The following is a 24,491-nucleotide window of genomic DNA, read 5'->3' as shown; positions in this document are numbered from 1 at the left end:
GGGGTTCCTCCCCTAATTTGGGGGGGACACAACCGATTGTAGAGTCCCCCACCCTCCTTTTTTGGGTTCCCCCCTAATATTAAAAGTTCTTCCGCCCAATTTTGGGGGACCCCACAATTTTGACGTTCCTTCCCCTAACTTGGGGCTTCAACCCTTCAATTTTGGGGGGGGCTCCCACCCTCTTATTTTGGCCTTCCGCCCTAATATTAGGCCTAACCCCTAAGAACCTTGACCCCTAACGCTATGGCAACCACGGATCTAACCCTAACCCCTACCCCAACAAACCCTAGAAACCCTAACCCTAAAAACCCTTACAGCCCTAACCCGATAAAATTTACCACACTAAACCCCTGAAGACTGTTCTGGGGGGTCCACATTCAATTCTGGAATTTCACACTTCCATTTAAGTGTTCTTCCCCCCCAATATGGGGGTCCGCCCACCCAATTTTGGGGGTTCCTCCCCTAATTGGGGGGGACACAACCAATTTTGGGGGGGACACAACCAATTTTGGGGGGGACACAACCAATTTTAGAGTCCCCCACCCTCCTTTTTTGGGTTTCCCCCAATATTAAGAGCTCTTCCGCCCAATTTTGGGGGACCCCACAATTTTGACGTTCCTTCCCCTAACTTGCGGCTTCAACCCTTCAATTTTGGGTGGGCTCCCCCCCTCTTAGTTTGGCCTTCCGCCCTAATATTAGGCCTAACCCCTAAGAACCTTGACCCCTAACGCTATGGCAACCACGGATCTAACCCTAACCCCTACCCCAACAAACCCTAGAAACCCTAACCCTAAAAACCCTTACAGCCCTAACCCGATAAAATTTACCACACTAAACCCCTGAAGACTGTTCTGGGGGGTCCACATTCAATTCTGGAATTTCACACTTCCATTTAAGTGTTCTGCCCCCCCAATATGGGGGTTCGCCCACCAAATTTTGGGGGTTCCTCCCCTAATTGGGGGGGACACAACCAATTTTGGGGGGGACACAACCAATTTTGGGGGGGACACAACCGATTTGGGGGGTCCCCCCAATTTTAGAGTCCCCCACCCTCCTTTTTTGGGTTTCCCCCAATATTAAGAGCTCTTCCGCCCAATTTTGGGGGACCCCACAATTTTGACGTTTCTTCCCCTAAATTGGGGCTTCGACCCTTCAATTTTGGGGGGGGCTCCCCCCTTAGTTTGGCCTTCCACCCTAATATTGGGCCTTAGCCCTAAGAACCCTGACCCCTAACACTACGGCTCCCACGGATCTAACCCTAACCCCTACCCCAAAAAACCCTAGAAACCCTAACCCTAAAAACCCTTACAGTCCTAACCCGATAAAATTTACCACACTAGACCTACGCCTAAAAGCCCTAACCCTAAAAATTAAGACCCTCTAAACCCTAACCCAAAACGTAAAGATTCTCAAAGCCCTAACGCTGGAGACCCTAACCTTAAAAAAAAAAAAAATAAGACCTTAAAACCCTAACCCTAAATACCTGACCATAACTAAAACCCTAAGACCCTAACCCTAAAAACCCTATCAACACTAAAACCACAAAATACTTTAAAACCTTAACACACTAACCCCCAAACCCTAACCCTTATAACTCCAACCCTAACAACCTTAAAATCCTAACCCTAAACCCTGGAAACCCTAACCCTGAAACCCAACCCTAGTGCCTTAGCCCTGAAACCTTAAAACCCTAACACCTTATTAGAAACACTCTGTAACCAATACCATAGGCTCAGGCAAGTATCTCAGTGAGGTAGCATTTTTATTCACGATTGCAATGGCAGGCGTCCCACAAGCCACCTACTAGTTCCATAACACAGTTTATATAATTTTTTTTTTCCTCTCGGTGACCAGGACCCTCCCCAGTTTCCCCATTGACTGGGTAATCCATGTTCACAATCTATCCAGTGCTTCACAGAAAATACACAGCTGCTGGCCTGTTACTAGTCAATTTTATTTTTTTCTTGACTGTTTTCCTCTTTGAGGTGGTAATGTTTCTTACACCGTGATTTCCACCCAATTGCTCTAAGGATTCTGGTTGTCTGCATTTTACAAGGTTGTCTGTTAAGCTTTCTTATCACTGCAAGCATATATCAATACCACCTTCCTTCCCTCTAAACGATGTAACTCTGTGCAAAAACATTTTTATTCCCACAACCTTGATCCCCTTACCCTAAAATCCTTATTCTCTTTAACCCTAACAACTCTAACCACAACCCTAACCCTTCATATCAACCCCCCGACGCTAATGACACTGACTAATGATCCAAACCCCAAACCCCAGGCAACCAACAAAGAAACAGACACAAAGCTGAAAACTACAAAAAAGGCAAAACCCTGGATACAGACCCCAAATCACAAACACGCTACCAAAATGCTACAGAAAAGCCCCAGACGCAGGCCCCAAGCACTACAGCTAGGCCCCAGAAGCTCTAGACACATCCCAAAGCCAAAATGCAATCCCCAAACACTACAGAAAAGCCCCCAAACACCAGACACAGGCTGCAGAAGTCTACAAGCAGGCCCCAGCCACACCCGGATGCAGACCCCAACTGTCCACAAGCAGCTCCCAACCCACCCCCCCCATGAACTGGACCCCCCACCACCACCACCCAGATGCATGCCCCAGGCCCCAGGCCTCAGCCCCAGCCCCCACACCCCAGACTCAGGCCCCAAAGGTGTACAACCAGCTCCCAACTGCCCCCCTCAAAGGGAGGCCCCAAAGCCTGCCAGAGGACCCTAGAGCGTACAAGCAGCTCCCAACCCCCCCGGCACAGGCCCCAACCCCCCCCCAGACACAGGCCCCAAAGGTGTACAAGCAACTCCCCATCCTCCCCAGAGGCACGCCCCAAAGGTGTACAAACAGCCCCAACCCCCCAAGACCCAGACCCCTACAGCGTAGAAGCAGCTCCCAACCCCATGCCCCCAAGGCACATGCCCCAACCCCTCCCCCAAGGCAGGCCCTAACAGTGTACAAGCAGCTCCCACCCCCCCCCCAGACGCAGGCCCCAAAGGTGTACAAGCAGGCCCCTACAGTATACAAGCAGCTCACAACCACCCCCCCAAAGGCAGGCCCCAACCCCCTCCAGATGCAAGCCCGAAAGGTTAAAACCAGCTCCAACCCCCCAAACCCCCCGCCCCGCGCAGATGCAGGCCCCAAAGGTGTACAAGCAGTTCCCAACCCCTCCAAGGCAGGCCCCAAAAGTGTACAGGCAGGCCCCTACAGTGTAGAAACGCTCCAACCTGATTCAAAGATCATAAATCCAATTTCTTTAAGTGATTTATTCTTTATTGATGGCGCCGGATGCACGGGGGATCTTTCCGCCTATCGTGCATCCCGAAGTGAAAAGCCGTCCCAAATTTATACATCACAGTGATTAATATTTTATTAACGCCTATACATATTCATTATCTAACCCCGCCTACTCTCGCTTCTCATGCTAATCAGTTTTTTGTGTCCTGCGCCTGCGCAGATCCTCTCAGTGGTCTTGGGCAGGGGTCGTCGAGCTGTGGTCGGTGGTCTCAGAGAGGAAGGCCATAAGTCTTCCTCACAGTGTACTTTTCACCCTTGGTCAGGATTCTGCTGAATTAGCTTTCTTCCTAACCGCAAGGACTGTTTTTTCTTCGAATCTTCTGCTCATTATTTTCTTATCTTGGATTCCAATGTCTTGTTCGAGATATATTGCCCGTATGTCCTATTTTGAGATACATTGTCCGTACATCTGTTTCCTGCCCTACACCTAATGTTCTGTTCTCCTTTAATAGTTTCATTCTTAACCCTTTCTTATCTGGAATCGCCTCAGCTTCCCTAATCAATCCCCCCTTTTCTTTTCCCCATGCAAATTCTTTTGCATTGCATGCCCTTATCATTAGCAGTATCGCAGTGACATACATACAAATATTCCTACTACCAATAACATAACCAGATCAGTAAAAACTTGTTCTAACTATTGAAAGTTGGGTAACCATGAGGTTAACTTATTCCATATTTCCTCAAAGCCCCATGAAATGTTATCCTTACTAATCTTATACAGAACCTTTGTTTGTTTCTATATTTCCTCTATGTCGGTAGAGACCTTTCCGAATACAAAAATTCTTCTTCCCAGCCTCTACGATATGTATTGCTCAATACCTTGCCATGTACTTTCGTCAGGGAAGCTAATATTGCCATTCGTTGTAACAATTTCCAATTCCAAACAAGTATTACAAAAGACAATATTAAACTTATACCAACTAACATCAATAGAACAATAATTGGGTGACACAATGTGTTCAAAATCCCAGTTGCAGTTGGCGACCATCGAAAGAGTTTGTCCCACCAGCTATGATCTGTGTCTTGTTTTACTCTTTGCAAAACTCTGTTTATTTCGTTTGTATCATGGTGGACAGTGATTAAAGTCTTCTCTCCATCTTCCTGAATGCCTTTTAAAATTTTGATCAGGTCTTGGTGTTTAAGTAATTACTTCACTAGCGTGAGGTTCATCCCAATAGGTGTGGGTAATAACTTGTGATACATTGTGTTGTTGGACTTGATCAACTGGTGGGATACCACTGGTGCTGAATATAAAAAATCACACCCGATGATTCTAACAAAGTTACAAATACAAAAGTTAGAGTGATTTTTGCTAGGTAGAGTTATGTTTTCCTTATCTACTTCTACAAAAGCACAAGCAGTTCTTAAACACACACAGCCTTGACCAATATATACAAGCACAGTCTTTTGACTAGTATTTGGATGAATTTCAAAGTGGCAAACACCTTGCTCAGTGTCAAGACATACATCCTGAGCATCAATTGTGTTGCTTTCACAAATAAATCCTTGTTGTTCCCGGGTAGCACATGATTCTAGATTCACAGACTGCCATTTCCCGTTCTTCATCCGGGCCCAGGTTCTATGCTCCGAAGGATAGAGCACTGTTTCCTCATGATTTAACCCTAGTGCAACAATGGGGTGGATAACATAAACTGTAGCATTACGTATAGTAAGCACAAAGGCAGTAGCCATGTTAATAATGGGATCATAGGTAAAATTTACCAGAGTCCACCAAGATTGGAACTTCTTTTCGAAATCATTGGCATTGTCCCAAACAATCTTTCGGACTTCAGCCGGAAAAATGCCTTCACTTCCTTCCCTAATGATCAAGGCAGCCGTTGCCTGCATCCATAACTGTACCTGTATACAACTAAAAGCTAAAGATACATTATCTTGTGCCATACTAAGTGCATCTATTATTAGTCTGTGGTCCTGGTCTTCAGCCTTTTCCCATATTGGTAACACCTTTGAAACTTGCCATTGGCTAGTTCCCAATGCCAGTAAGGATGATTGCAGGGGCTGTTTTAATTTTGTCAAATCGCTTGTTGCTGTGGCTAGCTTATTCATTAGTATTTCTGAATCAATTCCATTTAAAACTCCTAATCCTGTTCCTAGCATTCCAGTTAAGTCTCTTTGTGTTCTGCCCCTGAGGTGTACTTGCTTTTGTGACCATATTGTCCAGCCTTCTAATGATGTCTTCAGGAAAGGAGAACAGGCTGGTTGAACTGCTGAGATGTTAATTTGTATTAGCAATTCAACACGCTTGAGAGACCATTCTGGATTAAATAACAATTGTTGTTGGCCTGTGTTCCTTACTACATATGGGCCTGTTTCATAAATTTTGGGTTCCAGCTTGACTGGGGCTTGGGCATAGGTTGTAGGGGAAGGAAGTGCAATAGGGGGTCTCACTGTCCAAAAACAGTTAACTGTTAATATAAAATTATACCAACAATCTAATTTACCTGGGCGGATACAACCTTCTTGTTGGCCACTTTTGGAAGTCGGTTTTACTAAAATCCCCGTTGCTTTCTCGTGGGCTGTTCCATTAATCATTCGGCACCCTATTTCAATTTCGTCCCCTACAGTTCTTTGGTGTATCCACCCTTCCCCTAAATTTTGCCATTCTGATAATGCATGTAAATGATCACCATTTGTTCGCCAAATAACCACAACAGCTAACTTTCCATTAATGCTCTTATCCTCTGTGGTTACGGCTTCAGACCAAGGCCACCCACCATTCTCTATCATCATAGAAGCACCTTCCAATTCTTGAATCACAATTACAACTATAAACCACAGAAATAAAACAATTCTGTTAACTAAATTTCTGCTAACTACATTACTAAATACTCCTGACCATAGTGTCTTCATTTCGCTTGACTGAACTTTAGTTTCAGTTCACCGTCACCCAGCGTTACTTTCCAGGGGGCTTTTGGAGCTTTCTTCACTCTCGAATAATGGATCCAGGCCGTTTGCTCCTTAATCTTGATGGCGGTATGTGTTGTCAGCAACACCTGGTATGGTCCCGTCCACTTTTCTTCCAAAGGTCGACCTGCAAATGCTTTTACATACACATAATCCCCAGGTTTAAAGGGGTGGATTGGTTGGTCCAGCCCTCTAGCCCTGGTTCCTGAGACAACTTTAGATATTTGATCCAACTGTTTTTGGAGTCCTATTAAATAATTACACAAGTATCCCGACCCCAGTTGCGTCAGGTCCTCCCCGCTGAACAAAAACTGATAGGGTCTTCCGTATAATATTTCAAAAGGGCTTAGATTTTCCTTTGTCCGTGGTTTTACTCTAATTCTAAGTAAAGCCAAAGGGAGAGACTGAGGCCATGATAAATTAGTCTCTTGTCCTATTTTGGCTATTTGTTGTTTGATTAGATGATTCATCTTTTCCACTTGTCCGCTTGCCTGTGGTCTGTAAGGGGTATGGAGTTGCCAGTCTACCCCTAAGACCTTACTTACTTCTTGAACTATTTGCGCACAAAAATGAGAGCCTCTATCCGAGGACATTGCTGCCGGAATTCCGAAACGCGGTATTATCTCATTCAGTAAAACCTTAACCACTTCTCTTGCCTTGTTGGTTCGACGGGGAAAAGCCTCTGGCCACCCGGAAAAAGTATCTGTCAAAACCAACAAGTATCGATACCCCCCTTTTCTTAGCAGTTCTGAAAAATCTATCTGCCATTGTTGTCCTGGATAGTTTCCTTTACTGATTATTCCGAACTTTACCCTATTTTCTGTATTAGGGTTATGATGCAAACAAATACTGCATTGCTGGGTTACTTGTTTTACCGTAGTATACAGATTTCTTCCCACCAAGACTCGACTCAGATTTTTATATAAGGTGTCTGCTCCCCAATGAGTCTTATTATGTTCTGCCATGACCATAGGCCATATTAAGTTAGAGGGTAGTACAACCCTATTATCTTTCAGGTATACCCATCCATCACTCCTTGCTTTTCCTCCCAGGTCCCCAATTAACTTTTGATCTTCCCGTGTGTACCTAGGTTCCTGTCCTTCACCTAAAGTTTGTATTTTACCGTCTGGTATTAAAGTGAGCGCTTCTGCCTCAGCCAATCCGGCCACCCTTTTTGCTTCTTGGTCAGCCAATCGGTTCCCTACCTCGAAGTCAGCGGTTCCTTTTTGGTGTCCCCGGCAATGTATAACAGCCACCTTCTCTGGGTGCTTTACCGCTTCCAACAACTTCAAAATCTCCTCAGCATATTTTATTTGTTTTCCTTGGGCCGTTAATAATCCTCGTTCCTTCCAGATAGCCCCATGTGCATGCACCACACCAAATGCATACTTAGAGTCTGTCGAGATATTTACTTTCTTTCCTGCTGCTAGTTCCAATGCCCGCGTAAGGGCAATTATTTCTGCTTTCTGAGCAGACGTCCCAGGGGGTAATGGTTTCGACTCAATTACCTGTTGAGTGGTCGTCACCGCATACCCTGCTTTGCGTTGTCCTTGTTTCACAAAGCTGCTTCCATCAGTATACCATGATTCGTCCGCGTCTTCCAAGGGCTCCTCCTTGAGATCTGGTCGGCTAGAATACACAGTTTCCATAGTTTCGATACAATCGTGGACCACTGGCTCGTCAGGAGCATTACTAAGGAAAGAAGCTGGGTTCACAATGTTAGTAACCACAATTTCTACGTCATCTTGCTCCACCAGTATTGCTTGGTATTTTAAAAATCTTTGAGGGGATAACCAGTGTGCCCCTTTCTGCTCCAAGACTGCCGAGACAGTGTGTGATACCAGCACGGTTATCTTCTGTCCCATAGTGAACTTCCGAGCCTCCTGTATATTCATGATGACAGCGGCCACCGCTCGAAGGCAACCCGGCCAACCTTTACTTACTTCATCCAGTTGTTTAGAGAAGTAGGCCACAGCTCTCCTGTAGGGGCCCAGCTTCTGTGCCAGCACCCCCAGAGCCATCCCTTGTCTCTCATAGGAGTACAACCAAAAGGGTTTAGACAAGTCCGGTAGACCCAAAGCTGGTGCTCGCATTAACTCCAATTTAAGCTTCTTAAAGGCAGCCCGTGCTTCCCCCGTCCAGACCAATTTTGATTGGTTATTCTTGATGAGGTCATATAGGGGTTTTACAATTAGTCCATAATTATTAATCCATAGACGGCACCAACCTGTCATCCCTAGAAAAGTTCGTAATTCCTTAATGGTCTGTGGTTCTGGGGTACGGCAGATAGTTTCTTTCCGTTCTGTTCCTAACTCCCTTTGTCCCCCTGAAATCTCAAACCCCAAGTAAGTTACACGTGACTGAATCAGCTGAGCCTTCTGTTGAGAGACTCGATACCCATTCAAACCCAGAAAATTAAGGAGACTTATCGTCCATTGCATGCAGCTGCTCCTATTCTCAGTGGCTATCAAAAGGTCATCAACGTATTGCAGCAGAACTCCTTCGGTGTTTGGGGCCTCCCAAACCTCAAGCTCTTTTGCTAGTTGATTCCCAAAAATCGTGGGGCTGTTTTTGAATCCCTGCGGCAATACGGTCCAGGTCAATTGAGCCTTTCGTCCTGAGTCTGGATTTTCCCATTCAAAAGCAAAAAGCTTCTGACTTTCTGGGGCTAAAGTCAGGCAGAAGAAGCATCTTTTAAATCCAGTACGGTAAACCAAACTAAATTATCTTTTAATTTAGTCAGTAATGTGTACGGGTTGGCTACCACAGGGTGTATATCTTCAGTGATCTTATTTATAGCTCTTAAATCCTGCACTAATCTATAGTTCTTCCCATCTGGCTTCTTAATTGGTAGTATAGGAGTATTATATTCAGATTCACACTCAACCAGCAGTCCATGTTTTAAAAACTTATCCACTATCCCCTTAATTCCTTTCCTGTCTTCTAATCTTAGGGGATATTGCTTAATCTTAACTGGCCTTTCCCCTGGCTTTAATCTCACCACTATCGGGGCTGCATTTTTGGCTCGCCCAGGGATGTCAGTAGCCCAGACTCCTGGGTAAACTTGGTCTAAAATCTCCGAAGGTACTTTACCGATAGGGTCTGCTTGTATCAGCGTTAAGCTTAGCGCGGTTATCAGCTTTTCTTCTCTCACCTTTAACCCCACCTTCCCTTTTTCAAAGACAATTTCCGCTTCTAATTGTTCTAGTAAATCTCGCCCCAGCAAAGACTTCGGGGATCCTGGTAAATATAAAAACCTATGTATTCCCATCTGTTTCCCTAACTTATATTTTAAAGGCCTTAGGAAAAAGGCTTTCTCGTGCTGGCCTGTAGCTCCTATCACCGTCACAAAATCCTCATCCTCTGGTATCAATTTCTGGTTTAACACAGAATAAGTCGCTCCTGTGTCAATTAAAAACTCCACTTCCTGTCCTGATTTCCCTAGCTTAATTTTAACCAGCGGATCTGCTAGGGTAGAATCCCCCGGTCCACTTCATTGGTCGGGAGATACACTAGCTACCATCAACCTGTTCTTCTCCCATTGTTTTGGACATTCCCTTTTCCAATGACCCACTTCCCTACAATATGCACACTGATTCGGTCTCAGGGGAGGCTTTACTGACCTTCCCCTTATCCCATTCCCTCTTCCTTTTCCCCGAAAAGGTTCTTCTTGCCTCTGTAAGGCCGCAACAGTTGCCGCAGCAATAGCCCTACCCAGCCTTTGTTTCTCATTCCCTTCTCGATTCCTAAATACCCTCCATGCCTCTTCCACCAGCCTTTCTAAATCTCTCACATCCGGCTCTTTCATTTTCTGAAGCTTCCGCCTTATATCGTCTGCAGACTGACCCAAGAACAATGATACTAGCTGGACTTTACCTTCCTCAGAAGAGGGGTCTATCGTTGTAAAGTTTTGCATTGCTGTCCTTAGTCGATCGAGAAATTCTGACGGGGTCTCAGTTTGCCCCTGTTTTATGGTATATAACCTAGACCAGTTTACAGACTTTGGTATCGCACTTTCCAAGGCGATCCTAATCCATTCCTGATATTTTTTTTAATAACCTATAATCACCCTCATCATTATAGTCCCAGTTTGGGTCCACTCTGAGCACATATACCTCCACAGTTCCAGGTAAAACTGACGTTACCTGGGTCTGTACTTGAGTTTGTGCATTCTTAATTACCAGTTGCTTTTCCGTTTCCAATAATGCTGCCAGCATTATCTCTATATCTTTCCAATCGGGATATAAATTCTTTACAATCAGCTCAAACCTCCGGGCCACTGATTCTGGATCATCCCGGTATCCTTTCACAGCTTCCTTCCATGAATCTAACTCAGCAGTTGTGAAAGGTACTTTTATCCGAGCTGGTCCGTTAGCCCCCATAGCCTGTCGTAACGGGGCTTGAATAACGGGCCCGACCTTACTTCGGGTTCGAGCCGTGATCGGGGTAAAGTCTCCATTCCCCCAACTCTCATTTTTCTTATCTATTCTGCCGTTTCCTGGGCTCGCCCCCACGCCTCGTTCTATTATCTGGGGCGAGAGGACATAATCCTCCATTCTCTCCTCTGACTCATTCAATTTCAAACATCTCTGCCCGATACTGCACGCCGAACAACATCTTTTCATTTTTCCTGCCCCTTCCTTCTTCATATCCTTTTCTATTGCCAGGATCAAAGGATCCTGTGGGGCTAAGTTAATTCCACACTCCTTCTGCCATTCTGGGTGGTTTCTCAAAGTGAAAAACATATCTGCGTATGACACCTCATCCCACTTTCCTTCTCTCCTTAGAAACAACATTAACTGTAGTAAAGTATTATAATTTAAGGTTCCATTCAGTGGCCATTTCCCTCACAATCCAACTTATAAAGTGGCCACCATTGATTACAATATTTTATCAACGTTTTCTTATTTTCAGTTCCACCGGGGGATCCCCCTATATCTTTCCAGTGACTCAAGATACATCCCAACGGGCTTTTCTTCGGAATCCCACTACTCTGCTGCCCCCCCATGTTACAGTTCAGAATGTTTCTTGTTACACAATACAAGCCGGCAGCTTTCCACAATAACACCAAGATCCTAGTAACGTTATAAAGAGTACAATCAGAATCCCAAAGACAATAGCCAAGGTCAAGTTCCACATTTAAACACAACGTAATACCAACCTCGCATGCAAAGGTTATTTGTTTCCCAACAGCAACTGAGTGCTTTCCAAAAAACCAAATGCCGTCCTGCAGAAAACTTTTACTTTCCGACTTACAGACGACCCCAATTGACCGGTCAACCAAATAAACCAAAATAAAGAATATAATCACTTACAATGATGGGGTCCGTGTCTGCCTCCGCAGTGATCCGTTGAGTCGAGGAGTCCCTCCGGGAAATCCCGGGGGTACCCTAGGGAGTCCTGTTCCCAGCGGGTCCTGCGGTCCGACAGAGAAGAAGTCCCATCTGGGGTGCCAGATTGATTCAAAGATCATAAATCCAATTTCTTTAAGTGATTTATTCTTTATTGACGGCGCCGGATGCACGGGGGATCTTTCCGCCTATCGTGCATCCCGAAGTGAAAAGCCGTCCCAAATTTATACATCACAGTGATTAATATTTTATTAACGCCTATACATATTCATTATCTAACCCCGCCTACTCTCGCTTCTCATGCTAATCAGTTTTTTGTGTCCTGCGCCTGCGCAGATCCTCTCAGTGGTCTTGGGCAGGGGTCGTCGAGCTGTGGTCGGTGGTCTCAGAGAGGAAGGCCATAAGTCTTCCTCACAGTGTACTTTTCACCCTTGGTCAGGATTCTGCTGAATTAGCTTTCTTCCTAACCGCAAGGACTGTTTTTTCTTCGAATCTTCTGCTCATTATTTTCTTATCTTGGATTCCAATGTCTTGTTCGAGATATATTGCCCGTATGTCCTATTTCGAGATACATTGTCCGTACATCTGTTTCCTGCCCTACACCTAATGTTCTGTTCTCCTTTAATAGTTTCATTCTTAACCCTTTCTTATCTGGAATCGCCTCAGCTTCCCTAATCAAACCCCCCCCCTTCCACCTCGAGGGAGGCCCTCCCCCCCCAGTATACACGAAAATTTACCACACTAAACCCCTGAAGACTGTTCTGGGGGGTCCACATTCAATTCTGGAATTTCACACTTCCATTTAAGTGTTCTTCCCCCCCAATATGGGGGTCCGCCCACCCAATTTTGGGGGTTCCTCCCCTAATTGGGGGGGACACAACCAATTTTGGGGGGGACACAACCAATTTGGGGGGGGACACAACCAATTTGGGGGGTCCCCCCAATTTTAGAGTCCCCCACCCTCCTTTTTTGGGTTTCCCCCAATATTAAGAGCTCTTCCGCCCAATTTTGGGGGACCCCACAATTTTGACGTTTCTTCCCCTAAATTGGGGCTTCGACCCTTCAATTTTGGGGGGGGCTCCCCCCTTAGTTTGGCCTTCCACCCTAATATTGGGCCTTAGCCCTAAGAACCCTGACCCCTAACACTACGGCTCCCACGGATCTAACCCTAACCCCTACCCCAAAAAACCCTAGAAACCCTAACCCTAAAAACCCTTACAGTCCTAACCCGATAAAATTTACCACACTAGACCTACGCCTAAAAGCCCTAACCCTAAAAATTAAGACCTTCTAAACCCTAACCCAAAACGTAAAGATTCTCAAAGCCCTAACGCTGGAGACCCTAACCTTAAAAAAAAAAAATAAGACCTTAAAACCCTAACCCTAAATACCTGACCATAACTAAAACCCTAAGACCCTAACCCTAAAAACCCTATCAACACTAAAACCACAAAATACTTTAAAACCTTAACACACTAACCCCCAAACCCTAACCCTTATAACTCCAACCCTAACAACTTAAAATCCTAACCCTAAACCCTGGAAACCCTAACCCTGAAACCCAACCCTAGTGCCTTAGCCCTGAAACCTTAAAACCCTAACACCTTATTAGAAACACTCTGTAACCAATACCATAGGCTCAGGCAAGTATCTCAGTGAGGTAGCATTTTTATTCACGATTGCAATGGCAGGCGTCCCACAAGCCACCTACTAGTTCCATAACACAGTTTATATAATTTTTTTTTCCTCTTGGTGACCAGGACCCTCCCCAGTTTCCCCATTGACTGGGTAATCCATGTTCACAATCTATCCAGTGCTTCACAGAAAATACACAGCTGCTGGCCTGTTACTAGTCAATTTTATTTTTTTCTTGACTGTTTTCCTCTTTGAGGTGGTAATGTTTCTTACACCGTGATTTCCACCCAATTGCTCTAAGGATTCTGGTTGTCTGCATTTTACAAGGTTGTCTGTTAAGCTTTCTTATCACTGCAAGCATATATCAATACCACCTTCCTTCCCTCTAAACGATGTAACTCTGTGCAAAAACATTTTTATTCCCACAACCTGGATCCCCTTACCCTAAAATCCTTATTCTCTTTAACCCTAACAACTCTAACCACAACCCTAACCCTTCATATCAACCCCCCGACGCTAATGACACTGACTAATGATCCAAACCCCAAACCCCAGGCAACCAACAAAGAAACAGACACAAAGCTGAAAACTACAAAAAAGGCAAAACCCTGGATACAGACCCCAAATCACAAACACGCTACCAAAATGCTACAGAAAAGCCCCAGACGCAGGCCCCAAGCACTACAGCTAGGCCCCAGAAGCTCTAGACACATCCCAAAGCCAAAATGCAATCCCCAAACACTACAGAAAAGCCCCCAAACACCAGACACAGGCTGCAGAAGTCTACAAGCAGGCCCCAGCCACACCCGGATGCAGACCCCAACTGTCCACAAGCAGCTCCCAACCCACCCCCCCCATGAACTGGACCCCCCACCACCACCACCCAGATGCATGCCCCAGGCCCCAGGCCTCAGCCCCAGCCCCCACACCCCAGACTCAGGCCCCAAAGGTGTACAACCAGCTCCCAACTGCCCCCCTCAAAGGGAGGCCCCAAAGCCTGCCAGAGGACCCTAGAGCATACAAGCAGCTCCCAACCCCCCCGGCACAGGCCCCAACCCCCCCCCAGACACAGGCCCCAAAGGTGTACAAGCAACTCCCCATCCTCCCCACAGGCACGCCCCAAAGGTGTACAAACAGCCCCAACCCCCCAAGACCCAGACCCCTACAGCGTAGAAGCAGCTCCCAACCCCATGCCCCCAAGGCACATGCCCCAACCCCTCCCCCAAGGCAGGCCCTAACAGTGTACAAGCAGCTCCCACCCCCCCCCCCAGACGCAGGCCCCAAAGGTGTACAAGCAGGCCCCTACAGTATACAAGCAGCTCACAACCACCCCCCCAAAGGCAGGCCCCAACCCCCTCCAGATGCAAGCCCGAAAGGTTAAAACCAGCTCCAACCCCCCCCCCGCCCCGCCCCGCGCAGACGCAGGCCCCAAAGGTGTACAAGCAGTTCCCAACCCCTCCAAGGCAGGCCCCAAAATTGTACAGGCAGGCCCCTACAGTGTAGAAACGCTCCAACCCCCCCCCTTCCACCTCGAGGGAGGCCCTCCCCCCTCAGTATACACGAAGCTCCCAACCCCCTCTCAGAGGAATGCCTAAAAAAGTATACAAGCAGCTCCTAACACCACCCCCCCCCCCCCCCAAAAGAGGCAGTCCCCAAAGGTGTACAAGCAGGCCCTCAAATCCCTTAGGTGTACAAGCAGGCCCTTCAAATCCCTTAGCCCCTGCGCCAGCTTTATTGGCGAGCAGCGAGGCTGGGGGGGGAGGGGGGCAAGACAGCCTTAAATAAAATACAAATATAAAAAGTGTTATAAATGGCTGTTATAAATCCAAATAGGATTACAATCAAAGTTTACAATTTATTAAACGAATAGAGGCAAGCAAGCAGCGCTGGGTGCGCCGGGAGTCTCTGCTCCCCCAGGACGCACACCTGTTACGTAAGGCGGCTGGTTTTGATGCTCCCAGGCTAATACATATTCATTACTACTTCGAGAAGAGGCAGGGTTATTAGAATTGGTTTCCGGAATCCGAAACCCCTCCCAGGGGCGCCTGCGTATCAGTCTCTGGTGGTCTCTCGGGGCTTGCTCGGGCTGAATGCTGGTTGTCTTCCTCCCAGGCTTTTGTCCTTCAATTGTCCTTCAGCTCCCCCTTCCTCCTCGTTTGGGAGCCTCTGCGCCGGATTTCAGAAACTCTAGCAACATCCCCTGCAGTAGTCAGCACTTTTCCCTAAAAACCCCTTTGTTCTCTTATCACCTAGACCCGGGCCTCGATGTTAACCCTTCAAATCCCTTAGTGACACGAATTGCTGGACCATTCCTTACAAAAGGAAGGATAAAATATGTAGAGGAGCAATGGCACACGCGGAAGCCCAGCGCCGCGGGCAGAGGCAGCGAAGGTTGACGGCAGAACAGTGCTCGGTTTGAACACGGAGAGGGAAAGCGAGGGGAAGGTGGCCGAAGCCGGCCGCAGTCTCTGAGCTCTCCTCCTCCTGATTGTTTTCTCTCAAAGCCATTTCTGTCTGTGTGCGGGCACCCGGAGCCGGCAGAAGTCCCCGTGAAGTCCTTCGGCAGGACGGAGGGCTGCGTGGGCTCCAGTGAGAGAGGGAGTTAGGAGAATCTTATCAAGTAGAGATAGAGCGCTGACAGCATTAAACTAGGATGCTACTTAGCGTCTTTGCTAACTATGGTGCATTGTGCCAATTAACTAAAGCAAGAAGCCTTGGGCCCCTTACCAAGGTCAGTCTCCTAATAAGAGAGTGAGCCTATCTTAAGAAACTGGGAGAAACTGGTCCTGCAGGTGGACAAGAGCCAAGGAGCAACTGAGTCTGTGCAAAGACAAGAGGTCAACTAGCGGTGACGAGGAAGAGTCATCAATCTTCATGCCCACGACCTCCCGTGCTGCCCAGCGCTGAATAAACATACCTACTTTACAATCTCACTGATTGTGGAGTCCCTTTTCCGCAAGTCACTAGCAGCGGTTTCTTCCGCAGAGGTTTTCCCAGAGCCGCTTCAAAGCTTCCCTCGCGGAGCTGGGGCGTCGCAGGGGGTCGTCAAAGCACGCACGCGCACACACACGCACACGCACACACACACACACAGGCATTGTTGTCCAAACAGAAAGTATTTACAACAAATTCGACAAGCGGTTTTCCTCTGCCAGCAGCAAATGCCTGAGGGCCCCTACAGCTTCACAAATCATAGCACAAAGAGCCTAAAGTTCCTCTAAAATTTAGGGAAATGATTCAAAATAGATCTGCTAGGGGAAAACGATCACTGGCGGCAGGGTACACAATACACGCGAGTCTCAGCTCTCCTCCGCAGGGTCAGTGCCCACGCCCAAGTGCGACGCTGATGGCACCCGAACGTTTGCTGTAGCAGGCAGCAGAGCCAGCAGCTCAGGGGAGCAATTTTAAAAACCAGGAGGCACTTAAACCAACCCTTAATTGACCCAGTTACTGCAGGACAGTCCCGACTACTCACCCTGGAGTCCTACTGTCACCAGCAAAAAGCACCAACCAAAGCTTGGGGGAACTTTGGTACAGCACAAGAGAAGGGAGTGGGGGTAGCGTAGCCGTATCGCAGAGCTGCTGCTTTTCACACCATTTTATCATCCCTGATAATTGAAAGTAAGGCCGGGTGGGCTGACCCCAGCACCACCACTCCTGGCAGCATGTTTGGTCCACAACGCTAGAATAATTGTTTTGCTCCCTCCCGCCCCTACAGCTTCATCATCTGAAAAGATTACAGTCAAAACAATGGCATACACAAATAAAAGTCAAGAGTTGATGTTATAAATGACTGGGTCCCAAATAGGATTACAATCAAAGTTTACAATTTATTAAATGAATAGAGGCAAGCAAACAGCGCTGGGTGCGCCGGGAGTCTCTGCTCCACCAGGACGCACACCTGTTACGTAAGGCGGCTGGTTTTTATGCTCCTAGGCTAATACATATTCATTACTACTTCTAGAAGAGGCAGGGTTATTATAATTGGTTTCCCGAATCCGAAGTCCTCCCAGGTGCGCCTGCTTATCAGTCTCTGTTAGTTTCTCGGGGGCCGCTCGGACAGGGAGGCTCATATTCTTCCTCCTTATCTAGTGGTCTCTTGGCCGGCTGTCAGAAGTTACTGCACGTCCGTGCAAAGTCAGCAGTTTTTCTCTGAAGAAATCCCTTTGTTCTCTTCTCGCCTAAACCCAGGCCTCGATGTTAACCCTTCACACCCCCTAGTGGCACAAATTGCTGGACTATTCCTTACAATTCCTCCCTTTTTTTTTTTTTAATATCATCAATTCGTGTCTCTTCTTCAACTTTTGTTAGTAGCAGTTGGATTTCATCAGTCAGTTCTTGGGGTGTCCATTTCTTAAGCATCATTATCGACACATCACCTTTTCTCTCCCAAAGTCATCACAAACTGGGTGCTATTTATTATCCGCCGTATCAACAACGTAAAGCAAGGTATCATACAAGGTATAAACAATAATGTCATTACACCACATAAAAATAAAAATAGCATCCTTTTAACCCATGGTCCACCGGGCAACCATGAAAAGAAATCCCAATCCATACCCTTCCAAGTTTGTACTGGGACGTGGGCTAGCTTTTTAATTTCTTTTGTTATCTGCTTAACCACTTTTCCATTATCATCAATTTGTAAACAACAATTAGAATCGTTCAGTTTTCCACACACTCCCCCTTCTTCTGCTAGTAAATAGTCTAAGACCATTCTACGTTGAAAGATAGCATTCCTCATCTGAGTGGATTGATCAGCCAGAAGATCCAAGGTCGTCGCTGTTTAATTGGTTACAACTTCGAGGATAGCTTGCGACCTAATTATTCGGTTCAAATTATAAATAGGTTCTCGGGCTCCTGATACCAACTCATTCGGGTTCCAGGTAGCTGGCCCATAATGCTGTATGATTCTTTCAGGAGGCCATTCATCCTTTCCCCATTTTTGGGCACTATCCCCGGATAAGGAAGTATCAATAGATCGTTTTACTCTGTTCAGGTCATCATATAATCTTATTCCTAAATGATTTCCTTGTGTTTGTGACAATAAAAAGAACAAGGGTCTTATGTACCCCCCATAGCATATTCCCGACCAGTTTCCAGGTAGCCTCTTGTAAGCATGTTTGCCACACACCCAATAATGTCCCTTTAGGGCCCACGTCGTTTGGAAAAGGACCATCCCATCCATCTTTACCCTTTGGGGCGTGATAATACAGAGTGTCCTTGTTACCGAGTGGTCCTGTTACAATGTCTGCCCTGTTTGTACTCGTATATACACGCTTCCAAGCTCCCACGTTGGGTTTCCACTTACAGTCACAATTCAGTTCTCTTTGGCGACCTGTCATATTATAAGCCTTTTTCGCCGTCCAATCTTGAGAGTGTGGGAAGCGCCTTCAATCATGGGGTTGGGCCCGCTTTCAGAGCTTGTGTTACCATTCAGCCCTTCAGGGTGATCCAGCTCCTGGAAAAACTAATCACAATTTTATTATGGGTTTAAAAGGTTCTCATGTTATTTTTCTCAGGACAAACTGATCTTGGTGTGGGAGAAGTCCGGTCGAGGCACTCTCACTCGGCGGTCAATACCCATAGGGGTTGCCTCCCTCGGTAGACCATACACGCCGCAGTGGAGGGTCCTACCCCGGTCTTGCCTTCTCCCTTTCCTCCCTTCAGCCTTGTCCTCTTTATCCAGTGCCCTTAATTCATGCAGAACCTCATTGCTGGGATATCAGTTCCTCTTTAGTCTCAGTTTCAGTTCCCCAGGAGTGGACTCAACCCTCCAGGCTTCGGTAGTTATTGGTCCTTTTATTCTGGATGCGTGGGTCCAACCCCTTCTTGCTGTTCTCACAGCTGTTTCAGTAGTAAGTAAAACAAGGTACAGTCCCTCCCATCGGGGGTTCAATGATTCTTCTCTCCAGGTTTTTATTAAGACCTTGTCTCCTGGTTGTATTTTATGAATAGCAAATCCTAAAGGTGGTGTCTGAGTCATCATCCCAATTTCTCTTATCTCCTGTAATCTCCTTCCAATGGTAATTATGTATTTCTGGATACTATGATCCTCAACTACATTGTTCCCTAGGGGCATCCCTTGAGAATAAGGCATACCATATAACATTTCATATGATGATAATCCAGTCTCACTGTGTGGTTTAGTTCTTATGTTTAAAAGTGCCAATGGTAAGCATTTCGTCCAGGGCAGCTGTGTCTCGATCATTAACTTAGCCAATTGTTGTTTTATTGTTTGATTCATCCTTTCTACTTTCCCTGAGCTTTGTGGGTGCCACGGAGTGTGGTATTCCCACTGAATACCTTTCAAGGGGTACATCCTTCAAATCTTTGTGGCTGGCGTATGTTCGATTATTTGCACACAACTGTGTTCCAACGGTCCTTCTTCTGGAACAGTTCCTAGAAATACTGCTGGATATAACAGGTTAGTCGTTTTCAAGGTTATGTCATCTTGTTCAGTTAGGATTGCCTGATATTTCATCATCCAGCTGGGTGATAACCAGTGCCCCCCCCCCCCCCCTTTGTTCCAAAACGGTTGTTACCATATGTGGTCCAAAAACTTCAATACGTTTTCCCATTTGAAGGCAAATAATTTTCTACTATCTTTATCAAGAGGTATGCAAAAGAAGGCATCCTTTAAATCTATCACGGTAAACCATTTATATTTCCCTTTCACAGATGTTAACAATGTGTAAGGATTAGCTACTACCGGGTGAATATCCTTTGTTATTTCATTTATTGCTCTAAGATCTTGTACAAATCTATACTCGCCATTCGGCTTCTTTACTGGAAAAATTGGAGTATTGTATTCCGATTTACATTCTTCCAGAATCTGATATTTGAGAAATTTGTCAATAATTTTCACCATTCCCATGCCTAGCTTCTATCTTAAGTGGATATTGTTTGATTCGAACAGGTTTGGCTCCTTCCTTTAATTCCACCTTTACCAGTTGTGCCAGTTTCGACTTCCCTGGTACATCTGTTTCCCGTACTGTTGCTATAACTGCATTTTCTACTTCTCTTGGAATATTAACAAAGGGTTTATCTTTGATCATTAGGATTTGGCCTACTTTGGACTCAGGTACCTTCATTATTAATTCTCCATTCTCAAAGGTTATTGTTGCATCTAATTTGGCTAATAGATCCCGTCCAAAGAGTGGCATCGGGCATTCTGGTACATACTAAAATTTATGGGTTAGTTCCTCACCCCCAAAACGCAAATCAAGGGGTCGTAAGAATGACCATTCTTCCTCTTTCCCTGTGGCTCCAATTATTGTAGTTGTCTTAGTTCCTAATCGTCCTTTTAAACTATTTAACACTGAATATGTTGCTCCTATTACATTTACAGCCTAATTAACACAGAGAAAGAAGCTCCCATAACCAACAAAAAATTCAAGCCTCTGTCTTCGTTTCCTAGCTTTATTTCAACTAGTGGACCTGCTAGGGTAGATGCCCCAGGTCCCCATCATTCCTGACTGTTGTTTGTCCTGCAGCCTAAGACAATTTCTTTCTGATATCAGGGGCTGATTGCCCTGGAAAGAGGTTAGCCAGTTGCCTCTCTCTTTTTTTTTTTTTTTTTTTTAAGCCAGGTCCATTTTTTTTTTTTTCATTGCATTTCAAAGTTGGTCCAGAAATTCAAAAATTCCGTAAATTCCATAGGGGTTTCTTTTGGACCTTGTTGGAACAGATTCTCAATTCCCAATAGCCAATTTAACCAGATTTTAGTATTTACATAATTTCCGGGGTGATTAGGGTCTCAGTGAGGGGGTCGGTCAGGGGAATGCAATCGTTGAAAGTTCCCTGAGCTGTCCCATTGGCAATCTGAGCTCACACAGGAACTCAGGTTGTTTCAAGAGTTAGCTGCTTTTCTGTTTCCACGACAACTCTCTCGGACCCATCATGGTCCCTCCGCCCCAGAGGGCTCACACCGTGATTTTGAGATCTCAGCCTCGGGTTGAGGCGGAACTATTAGAATTCCTACATCCTCTTTCCCTGCTCATTCAACTTCAAACAGCTCTGTTAAATACTACATGCCACACAACCTTTAACACCTTCAACAATCCTTTTAACACTTCCTTTATCTTTCTCCAGCCCGTACTTTTCTAATGCCAACACCAAAGGCTCAGTCAGGGGCCAACTTAATTCCAAACCTTTTCCCTCCAACATGCTGAAACAACATATCACTATACAACATTTCATCCTATTTTCCTTCTCTCCTCAAAAACATTAATTGCAAGACACTGTTATAATCGATTGATCCATAAAGTGGCCATTTAGTTTATATAGTGGCCACCATTGATTGCAATACTTAGTGAAAGTCCTCTTGCTTTCTGTGCCCCCATTTCTAACAATATCCTTCCAATGTGCCAATATGCACCCGAGGAGGCTTTTTTTTTTTTTGGACGTCTTTGTTTTGGATTTTACCCATTTCCTTGATTTCCCATTCCCTTTTATTTATTTATATTAGTTACTGTCCCTTGTTTCAATTTCCACACAAACCTTTTTATTGCAGGTTTTTACTATCTTTTCCTAATCTTCTTCCCAAATGTCCCAATTCTCTGGGATTAAACTCTTTTTTCCACATACAAACTTTACTATTTCAGATTATTAATGAGCCCCATTCCAATCATAAATCCGCAGGACTTCGGAAAAACACCTGAAGCACTCAGCCTTCTGTCTTCTAGACAAACAATAACACCTTTTCCACAAAATTTACATTTCAATAAGACCGAATTTCAAGCCAAATGCTAATTTTTCTCATGCACTTTGTTAGTAAGCCTACACAAAACAAGGAATCACTCCTGTGTATCCGTCAAGATGGGGGTTTAAAAAGGTATTGAGGCCTAAATAAATTCGCTCTCCCCCTTCTTACCGAATTCCCAGGGCTCAGGCCCGAACCACCAAAGAAGTGACTCTCCGTTCTACCACTTTGATAATCAGTCAGCCCCTCTCCCCCGATACTTGGGAAACTGACCGAACACCACCGCGAATATAGCCAAACTTCTAAACTGTTACTTAGATAATGCTCCCACCTTCCTCCTTGACACAGTCAAAACACTTAAGAACAAAACAGGATTACAAGATGCACCACCGGGGGTGGATTGTTAGGATATAGAGGTGGTAGGTTATCCAATGACTCCCATTCATCATCTTTTTCTTTTTCCTTTTTTTTTTTTTATTTTTTATTTTTTTGTTCTCTTCTTCGTCAAACTTCTCGTCTGCTTTTAGTGTAAATATTGAGGCTGGAAAAGGACGTGAGATCCTGATCCATAATCCTGCATAATCACTTTCCTCCTGGCTAAAAGGTTCCTTTGAATTAACATGTATATTTAAGGCCTGGCAAACCCAGTCTTCAAAGGATCCGAAAACGGGCCAAAAGACATGTGGTCTTAAAGGCTCCTTTGGCCATTCTGTCATACAATACTGAACCATTTTTAATTTACTTTTTCCCTTTTCTGGGGCCCCTATCGTTCCAATTTCTAATCATTATCCCTAATGGACTTTCTGGTGGTATGTCTGGTAATTTCCTCCCTTTTCTCTGGTCCCGGGTCTTCAATTTTGTCTGACCCATCTAGGAATTTTACTGTGGCAATTCCTACAGCCCTTGGTTGCCTTAGTGAGAGTGTCTTGCAGGGGGTTTAGGACCTATCACCCACCCACGAATCCTATAGGAATCGCTTCGGTCCTTCACCGGCCAAGTCCCTCGCGGGAGATTGGAACCGCGGTTAGAAGACCTCCACAATCGCTTCGGAACTACGTTCCGTCTCAGTCACACTCTCACACACACAGGCAACCGAAACCCACCCAACCGAACGGTATACGCCTTAAATACTTACGACTCCGTCGTCTTCGTTCGGATCTTCGCGCGCAGAATTACGGGCAAAATATAGTGCTGCAGCCGGCAAAGGGAGCTCATAAAAAAATCTAAATCTTTGCTTGCCCTTATTCAGGTTCAAGATGGCATTAGCCCCGACCTGACTCGAACAGGAGCCACCAAATGGTGGGGGCGCCCCTCCTAGATCAAGTCAGAATTCAGGAACCAAGACCATCCCGGACGAGCCCCCAATTGTTATAAATGACTGGGTCCCAAATAGGATTACAATCAAAGTTTACAATTTATTAAATGAATAGAGGCAAGCAAACAGCGCTGGGTGCGCCGGGAGTCTCTGCTCCACCAGGACGCACACCTGTTACGTAAGGCGGCTGGTTTTTATGCTCCTAGGCTAATACATATTCATTACTACTTCTAGAAGAGGCAGGGTTATTATAATTGGTTTCCCGAATCCGAAGTCCTCCCAGGTGCGCCTGCTTATCAGTCTCTGTTAGTTTCTCGGGGGCCACTCGGACAGGGAGGCTCATATTCTTCCTCCTTATCTAGTGGTCTCTTGGCCGGCTGTCAGAAGTTACTGCACGTCCGTGCAAAGTCAGCAGTTTTTCTCTGAAGAAATCCCTTTGTTCTCTTCTCGCCTAAACCCAGGCCTCGATGTTAACCCTCCACACCCCTTAGTGGCACAAATTGCTGGACTATTCCTTACAGTTGACATAGTAACTCCGGGATTTGGGTATCAACTGTCCGAGAAATCAGAACACCCAGGCTTCACAATGTGCCCAACATCGAGCTGTGCCAAGGGGGGGCGGAAGGAAGAAGCTTTCCGTTTAAGCCTTCAGAGCATCGCTCCATCACTACGTCAATTCACAGCCACCACAGCGTGCCGATGGACATCTTTCTGTGCCAAAAGAAACAAGTGCTTTGTCCTCTTGATATCAAAGGTAGCCACCTATAGTTACGGAACCATGCACAAGACCTTAACTCTGACCAGCAGGAAAACTTAGGACAACTGAGTGCAGATCCTGCCAATTTCTACCAGTTCCAACTGTGCTTTAAGTCTCATTGCAAAGCCTCAGTTAGAAAAAGGATCACCTCGGGGTATCCAACAAGAAGAAGAGGTTTTTTTTGTTGTTGTTGTTGTTGTTTTTTAATATACCATAGGACTATGCAGTTCAATCATCAATCATCTTGGAAAGCTCAAGGAGGAGGTCATCCTCATCCTTCCCTGGGTCCAAGTCGAGCTCGGCTTCCGGTATGCCGTCTGAGAGTTCCCAAAGTAGCATCTCTAAATCCTCGTCTACAGATACGGGCGCGTTGCCTGTGGAACTCAGCCGGCGTGTCCTTGCTTCTTCTAGCTGGGAAGAAGCTGAAGTCGAGCTTGAGAACTCCATTGGCTCCACGGATTCTGCCTGGCTTCCAAGATGTGCTTCAGGTC

At 45.8% G+C, this 24,491-nt stretch overlaps 1 long non-coding RNA gene across 2 annotated transcripts; it reads right to left on the bottom strand.

The window, feature by feature from the left end:
• Positions 1 to 4,730: 4,730 nt before the first annotated feature.
• Positions 4,731 to 14,012, bottom strand: LOC136789543 (uncharacterized). 2 transcript variants are annotated; one of them, XR_010828235.1, is made up of 2 exons: positions 11,400 to 14,012; positions 4,731 to 6,374 (listed from the first exon to the last, which is right to left on the bottom strand). It is a non-coding gene; the product is annotated as an uncharacterized lncRNA (long non-coding RNA). The 2 variants fall into 2 exon arrangements; XR_010828234.1 differs by lacking the exon at positions 4,731 to 6,374 and adding an exon at positions 7,382 to 7,867.
• Positions 14,013 to 24,491: the final 10,479 nt, after the last annotated feature.

Source organism: Anser cygnoides, unplaced genomic scaffold, assembly GCF_040182565.1.
Source record: "Anser cygnoides isolate HZ-2024a breed goose unplaced genomic scaffold, Taihu_goose_T2T_genome scaffold_54_1, whole genome shotgun sequence".
Lineage (NCBI taxonomy): Eukaryota > Metazoa > Chordata > Aves > Anseriformes > Anatidae > Anser > Anser cygnoides.
The sequence above is the reverse complement of the archived record's forward strand: the minus strand, read 5'-3'. Positions and strand labels throughout refer to the sequence as shown.